The sequence below is a fragment of the Phalangium opilio genome, unplaced genomic scaffold (assembly GCF_054372755.1).
Source record: "Phalangium opilio isolate 3A_F unplaced genomic scaffold, DU_Popi_V2 ptg000105l_1, whole genome shotgun sequence".
Classification (NCBI taxonomy): Eukaryota; Metazoa; Arthropoda; class Arachnida; order Opiliones; family Phalangiidae; genus Phalangium; species Phalangium opilio.
In genome coordinates this window covers 11259458-11267702 of record NW_028324207.1, presented here as the reverse complement: position 1 = coordinate 11267702, position 8245 = coordinate 11259458, and the positions used below count along the sequence as shown (strand labels likewise).

The 8245-nt window shown below is 40.9% G+C and overlaps 1 long non-coding RNA gene across 1 annotated transcript; it reads right to left on the bottom strand.

Moving 5' to 3' along the window:
• Positions 1-880: 880 nt before the first annotated feature.
• LOC149629979 (uncharacterized) lies at positions 881-3917 on the bottom strand. The gene is made up of 2 exons (XR_016374434.1): positions 3630-3917; positions 881-1018 (listed from the first exon to the last, which is right to left on the bottom strand). It is a non-coding gene; the product is annotated as an uncharacterized LOC149629979 (long non-coding RNA).
• Between the last annotated feature and the right edge of the window lie 4328 nt (positions 3918-8245).

Sequence of the window (8245 nt, the reverse complement as noted above, 5' to 3'; positions counted from 1 at the left end):
GGTGTTTTTAACGGGAAAATGTCGCCATTGGCCTCGAATTCTTGTTTTCCCAACTCGAGAAATGGTCGTCCGCTGTAAGACAGATGAATCAGTGATTTGGAACCTTCAACATCCGCAATTACTCTTTTCGACGTAGTTTGCCCGAACTGAAATTGTCTTTGTCGTGAAATTACCTGGAAATTGTCTTTGACGCAGTTTAGAGAGGCCGAAGACTCCGTTGTTTCATGGTGCGCGTATTAGGGATGGCCGCGGGTCATTGAAATCCTGGAATATACATTGAGTTTTGTAATTGACCGCCAAAAAATGCCTCGAAATTAAAAATATTTTAGCCAGGGAAGGCAATTTGATTTCCGTGGAAAACAAAACTTGACAACAGTTCTTGGGTTTACGAGAATTGCAAAATTGCACGATAAATTTTTGTTTAAAAGATAATTGTCAGAATGAAGAGTTGACTTGTTTGTAACTCAGTGACATTTTTAAGAAATATCCCTATTGACATTGACAAATAGCTTTTGAGCTAAAGAATAATTAGGGAAATAAAATTCAAGGAATCATTTGGGGAATCTGGGAATTTATTGCTAACCCTGAACAAGTTGTTTCCCGAACTGAACTTTTCCATGATCAAGTTCTACCTTTTGAATTTCGTTGTCGTCGATTGAGATTTGATTGATTGATTGAAAATGAACTTTAGCATTTCGACGTCCGTCTCTCGATAGTTGCACTTTGAATGAGTTCAGGCGCCTTCCTTGACCCCGCCCAGAAGGAACGACCACCTGCAATTAGAAAAAGATTGAAAAGGGCGCAATTATTAAAATGCAAAACCATAATTCGAGAAAGAACTTTAAAAATTTGATGAAGTTACCTCGAAAGACTTTGTTTCTTTATGCGAGAATCGAGGGGCGTTTCACTCCGCCGTTCCGTGGAGCGGACCACCTACTCTAAGTTCGTGTCTTCATTTGCTGCTTTTTGACGTTTCCGAATGACGAGTGCCACTCCCCCATCAACCAGCTCCCAAATCCTGAAAATTTCCAATTTAACCACTTTAGTCAAAGAATCGGTACCAATGGTCGTGGTCCATATTGAAGTAACACCGCCCCTACGGCAGTCGCTAAAATCTAGCGCTATTTTTGGAGGTGCAATGCTGCCAGACTTTTGGCCTACCATTTTTTTGGACTGATTTTCGTCGGCTACTATTCATCCCGTTTTTAGACACAGAACATGCGTAAAGGTTAATGTTTGTTTATTGAAATTTTAATTGGCTTAATTTCAAAACTATTTAAATTAGCGACGTGATTTAAAAATTATCTCAAATCTAAAGAAAACCTTACTTTTTTGAGTGTCGAATGAAATTTATCGCGATATTTGATAAAATTAGGCGCGCGATGTGACAATCGTGCCACGAGAATTTTGTTAACAAAAAGGCAAGGCGTTACGCGATTGGTCGGAGGGGGATACTTCAAATTACCCTTAAAATCTGAACCTAATTTGAATTTTAAAATCATTCGGAAGTATTTTCTGAATGTTTGACTATGCAGACTGGTCTTGTAATTATCACTTGATTTTCCACTTCACCCTCCCTTTAATCAATATTTTCATGACCATAAAAACCCGAGTCCTAGTTCCTTCTTCCTAGCCACCAAATACCATAAAATATATAAAAATATAACCAAACCAAACCTATTATATGAAGGGCAAAATAAAGAAAAACATGGGAAATATATATTTTAATTAATTTCCGCACATTAATTTTAACAAATTATCCAATAATTAACCTTGAATAATTCATGATATTTATTGAAAAAATTGTATTTTGAATGTGCCAGCTAAACCGTAAAGTTTAGCCTTTAATTGAGAATTGTCCCTTGAACAGAAGCTATCAAATTGCATTTTCAATTACCGATTTCCCACGTTACTTTCCTCACGAAAGTTCGATAGATCTTCTATAACAATAGTCCTGCAGTATGCGGAATATTACTCCTATAAAACCTCATTATTTTCTCATGTGAAATTCGGGGGTGGCCCGTTTCCGCGCAGTTCTACTTTTAACACCTTAAAGGCCGACTTCCAGCGAAAAGGGTTCTAGCGAACTGAAAACCGAGAATCGAGACTAACAATGAAGCGACCATGCTGATTTTCGAAGCCCCGCTGGGTCAAACGATGGAAGGGTTCTGGCTAACTGACAGCCGCGCAATGTGGTTCTAGCGAACTGAAGATGAACAATAGAGATCCTTTTCAATTTATTTCCTCTCGAATTTTTGCTTTCCCCTGAAGGAAATTCTCTATCGCGTATATTCACTCCGCTAGAACCAACCACATTCGGCACGGCTCTCAGTTAGCGAGAACCCTTCCATCTTTTGAACCAGCGAGGCTTCGGCACGGTCCCTACTCCATTGTTATTCTCGATGCTCGGTTTTCAGTTCGCTAGAACCCTTTTCGATGCTGGAAGTCGGCCTTTAAAAACCCATAAACCCCTTTCAGCACAGTTTTAAAACTCATTTCGGCACTGATTGCAAGTAAAACATTTTTATTTTCTTGTTGATTACATTTTAAAACCGTGAAACTTGCGCTGCTGGCCCATTGGACTGAATCCTTTTGGACCGTATATAGACAAAATGTCCAAAATGTTCGATGCTATTTAACGATGCATTTATTTTTAATGCAGTTTTTTCAAACGGAATTAGAAAATGCATCTTTTAGTTTTGTTATTTAACATAAAAACACACTTGTTTTAATGCTTTCGTCTATTAATACACTTTTCTATGTAGATGGTGATATTGCAATGGTCAAATCACAAGTTTAATAAATAGCAAGCCTCTATTGCAGAATTGCCTTACCTAACAACACCCTACCCAAACCAAAGCTAAGCCAGGGTTCGTACACGACCTGGAAAACCCGGAAAAGTCAGGGAAATTGAAAATGGGCCCAAAATGTCAGGGAAATTGGAAATGTACCTAAAAGGTCAGGGAAAAATATATTGGAGGGAAATTTAAAGTCCGAATAAGGGTGACCAGAAAATATGTTGTCTGAGATTTGAGCAGAGCCCGAAATTGGCGGAACTCGCTCCGGGTATTTGTGACTTTATTTAGTTACTGTTAAATTGAAACGAATTATTTGGCTTATTTTTATAACAATAACAACTCGTTCGAAAATGATTCGAGTGAATTTAGATTGGTTTTCACATATTTACGCCATTTAAGTAATTCCAAATGGTCAGGGAAATTTGTGCAATTTAGTCAGGGAAAACCCGGAAACGTCAGGGAGTTTCATTGCAAACATCTTGTACAAATCCTGAAAGCCTAAATCTTTGCGGAAATGGGTTATGGTAAAAAGGCTGAACTAAAATTTCTATGTAAAATTGTGCGCAAGTGGGCCATAAAAATTGTGCGGAATTGAGCTATGGTTCTCGAAAATTATGCGGACATTGGCATCCTCGCGAAATTCTATAAAACAGAAACGAAACCAATGTTCCATTTTTCCTAAATTATCCTATAAAACCTCAATAATTATTTGATCTGAAGTTCTACAAAACAAATATCCTATTTTTAACTTATAAAAGGAATGTTCAACTTTTTGCTCGACTCCCCGTGATTCGCGCAATTTACTTAAGAACTCGAAACTGCACCACTTACCATTTTGATGTCTCTGGCTTGTTGGACCTGGTTCCTATTCGCACATTGACGAGCACCGTTCTGACGCTCGCCTCTCCCCGAGCAACGCTTTTTAAACGTCGAAATTGCGACACACCATTGTAACCCAACGAACCCAAGGTGACCCCTTTTATCTCCCTCAAGTGTTTCATGGATCACGTGATGTTTGTTAGATTAAGTCACGCCATTTCTTTCTCGAATCCGCATAATTTGCCCCGAATTGATTAACCTATCTTTCCCTCTCTCTGTAATAAATCTACCTTGATAAGTTCTTTTATCGGAGATTAGAGAAGCGCCTGACTCCATTGTTTGTCGCGGCAAGATCACACTTGGAACTGATCGTTTTGAAGCCTCCCTTCGAAGCGATGGTTACGGCCTCGTCATGGGTTTCAGCAGAAGTAAGATGAGACTAGAAGTACTGAGCTAACCAAATTCTTCACTTGGCGAAAGTGAATATTCTGGATGAGGCGCCAACGGTTGGCCCTCTGGTGGCGGTTTCAGAATTTCCCCTCCAAAACGTGAGGCGCTCTCGGCGGTAGACGCCCGAACTAGATTCAAGCAGCACCCGCTTCGTCCGTGTTCCGCGGCTTTAGGATGAGGGGAAGGGGGTGGGAACTTTTTCTGGAACTCAACCAATTCTCTTCTCTCGCGCGATGGAAGCGGCGAATAAAATCCTCAAATTTGTTCACTAGTGCCAGGATCTACTACCAATGCTAGAGCACTGTACTTCTAGTCTCATCTTACTTCTGGTTTCAGTTGTCAGTGTCAACGCGGCTTCCTGATGTTATCGTTCGAAACCCTTCGCCTTCCCAAACTGAAGAGTGCCATTCTTCCCAAGAATTAACCTGATACGAAATATTATTGAGTTTAATTCCACTTATCAATTTTGAAGATAAGACAGGTAGTGAACGAAATCAACAAACCACTTGAAACACTCATACCTTTTCATAAGCTTAGCCAGGATATGATATGAAGAGTCTCCCGCCCCCCTCCATTTGGCACGTTTAAGTTAATGCCAATTAAAAGTTAATGCTGCTACTCCAGACCCCTCCCAAAATATGGTTTCAATTACTTCCCAGGAACAAATGACTCGAGGAGGAATTCTGGAGAAGTTTCGAGCACACAAAATAAACTTCAATTGCTTCGTTTGGCCAAATTAATGAAAACCTTTGCAATTTGCTAATTGCGGACACTCGAAACTACACTCCATGATCCATCCTTTACCAACATTAAATGATTAAATTAATCGACATGATTTCTACAGATTTGTGGTCCCCGATTCAATACTAATGCTACAATATCAACGAGTAACGCAAACCTAAAGGTTTTCATGGTTTTATTACCGTTAAAAATTCTTTAAACAAGATGGCCCCGGCCAGATTAGAGTCCCATCTATCGAGAACACTGTACCATCTTTGTTAATAAGGATAAGTGTGGTTATGTAATTACGATGGTGTTTTGTGTGTGTGTGGTCCCTGACACACGAAAACCCGATTAAGGCAAGATCCACAACCACCTTAGAAATCGTAATGTGGAAGAATTGCTTAAGCGCTATGGTATGAGTTAACAGCAGGACGTAGAACAAGTTTTTTGGACCCTTGTTAAGAAAACATCCTCTTCCGGCTCTTGGAAGTATTGGGAAAGAAATAAGATTGGTATCATATAAATCCATGTTGGTATCGTCAAAGAATTCGCCCGGTTAGATTGCGGTAACCCTCAAGTTTAGGTTTAATTTGGTTGACACCTGTAACGAAGCCGATTTCTTGGAACGCCTATACGGGATTTACGAGAGGTTTTCTGTGGGCGCTGCCATAACCTGTCGGCGGCCTTTAGTTAGTGGCTGACATTGCCTGTCGTCGAACGCGCTCTGTAGCCTTGGCAGAACAACTCTCCGAAAAGGGGGCGGTAACCTCGTAAGTCCCGTATAGAGGGAAATATTTTCTTTATAGAACGGGTTGTTGGGATGGCGCCGGGGGATGGAAAATGCGGGCACGGTAGTCTAGCTAGGCCTAGATGAGAGATTCATTTTCATACAAAAAGGGCACTGTGTGTAAAGGCTTGGTCGCTGTTATTAATTTATAGTTGTCGTTGAAAACATCTGATCCTCCAATCTATCTATATCTATATAAATCAAAGAACTGACTGACAGACTGACTGATACTCAAGGCCCAGCCCAAACCGCTTGCCCTAGAAGGTTGAAAATTTGCAGGAAGGTTACTCAGAAGTAGTAGGCGCGTACTAACAACACATTTCCCCCCCCCCCCAATCCGCCGCCATCTTTCCTTTAACCTATAGACGGGCTGAATTGTCTTTTGGGTTCGATTTGTTGCCATCTTTTTAAATGGCGGCCAGAAATTTAAAAACCCTTCTTTATGGAATAATGCCTGCTTGAAAAGTAATCACAAAAATGCATCCCTAGGGGCTGACGGGCAACGCCGAGTGCCTTTGATCCTAGGGTGCTACTAAAATATTAGTCGAATCAGTAAAATCTACCCCATCTGACCTTGATGGAGAGAGGAATGGAGTGGAAACGCCCATACCTATAGCGTTGCCTGTGTACCCCCACCTACGGCACCGTTGTCCTCCCAGCATCCTCAGCGGTTAGGTAGGGTCGTACTGGACGAAATTGTAAAGGGCGCTCCCTCTATCTTAAAAATAGAAGCTAGTTCTCATACAAATAAAATGGCGCTACGCGGCAGCACTTAGCAATCGCCTACCGAAGGGTAGGGGCGTGCGCGAGGTACATCGGGAGAGATACGGTGCCGCAGGTCGCCCATCATCTTTTCCAATCCATCTCAACTCCCTTATCCCTGATCTGACGAGGGAGCATACTCGGGCCTTTATTCTTATATAGGAGGTAGTGACCAAAGAAAATATAGGACTATCGTTAAACTTTTCCTGCGCGTGACTCGGTGAGTGGCGAACTGCCGATGTGGAATTGTTCTAGTATTTGGATTTCGACGAAGAGTAAAATGTGGGAGCTAGCGCGCAGTGTTCGCGTTGCGTCAACAATCGGCAATTGCCATTTGCGTGAATAGAAGAGGAAAACAGGCGATGATCTATGGAGGAAGAGAGAAAGGGGGTAAGCCTTGGTTTATTTCAATTTGGGGAACACTATTTTGCCACGAGGCGGGATAAGATTAATTTTGATGGTGAAATCAAAGCACGAGATGGTCGCCCGTCCATTCCTGGACCACTTAACTTAATTAAAAAATTAGCGTTACTTGTACATCAATGCAAAGCCCAAAACCCTCGATTGCTTACTCCAGGGTGGGTGAACGCTAGTTTCGCCAAGGGTGATGCGAAATCTGAGAGAAATCGGCCTGCGCGCTAACTGTGGAACGGCCGAGGTTGGGTGGGACGCCAAGAAAAGGGGAAGGAATAGTCGGACTCAATTGTAATGAGTCAAGAAGGGCTACGGAGGAACCGATCAGACTTCGAAATAGCACACGTCCACTGGTTCAAAACCAGTTTATTAATTTCTTGGACTAGTTTTTTTAATTCAAAAAGTGGGGGTTACTGGTCATCGGGACCAGTTTATTAATTCCAAATCTATAGGAGAACAAAGGCGGGGACCAGTCCAGAGACCAGTTTATTATTTAGGACACTAGGGGGGTCACTGGTCCCAAGGACTAGTTTAAAAATTATCCTTATTTCTAAGTCTGGAACCGATTACAATTGAGTCCTATTATTTCCTCCCCCCCCCCATTTCTGGTGTCCCATCCAACCTGAGCCGTTCCACAGTTAGCGCGCAGGCCGATTTCTCTCAGATTTCGCATCCCTTCCCACCCCATCATCATCCTTGGTTTCGCTGTCTGAGTGACCCTTAAAAAAGGAAAATGGAACAAGTGCAGTTTAGAGGGAACTTGTCCATATTCGTGTTCTGTTCAGCTCCCTCAAAATAGCTTGAAACCCCTGAAATATTTTATGAAAAACTGAAAAATAATGTTTTTAAAGTAAATGTTTAATTCGAATGGCACTCTTATCTAAACCTAACCCCCATGGTTCACCATTATCCGGGAAGAGCCCATGTTCTTCCGAGAACCGCATTGGAACATATTTTCTTTACTTTACTACTTTATACTAAAATTTAAAACTAAAGGGTTTTATCTAAAGATGATAATTAAGTTGTCTAGGGTAAATAATATATTAATTGGTAAAGTTAGTATGTTCGCATTGTGCTTAAAAAGCTATTGATTAAATTAAAATAAAAAACTAATTTTGTTAATAGATAAATTAGTGTTGTTTATTTAAAATGGATTTTAGAAAGATGAGTTTAAAATAATAATAACATAATAGTTTCTGGCTGGTTAACCCTTATAAAAATTTAACTTTGTGACTCACGGTTTACGCGACACGCGTGCTAGCATTGTTCTTTGAAGATTATAAGGTTGATCGTCTTGAAGATGTTTAGATTGATTGTATTGGAAGATGTAGTCCTCAATTCCGTTGGTTACGTGGAGACTTATTTTCATGTCGCACATTTTAAATTATTTATCGACGCGAAGAAGTATATCCGCCCGCACATTTATAATTTAGCTTTACGCGGGGTGGGTCAGTCCTTGACCACCTTCTCCTTCAGTTCCAGATCCAACTCT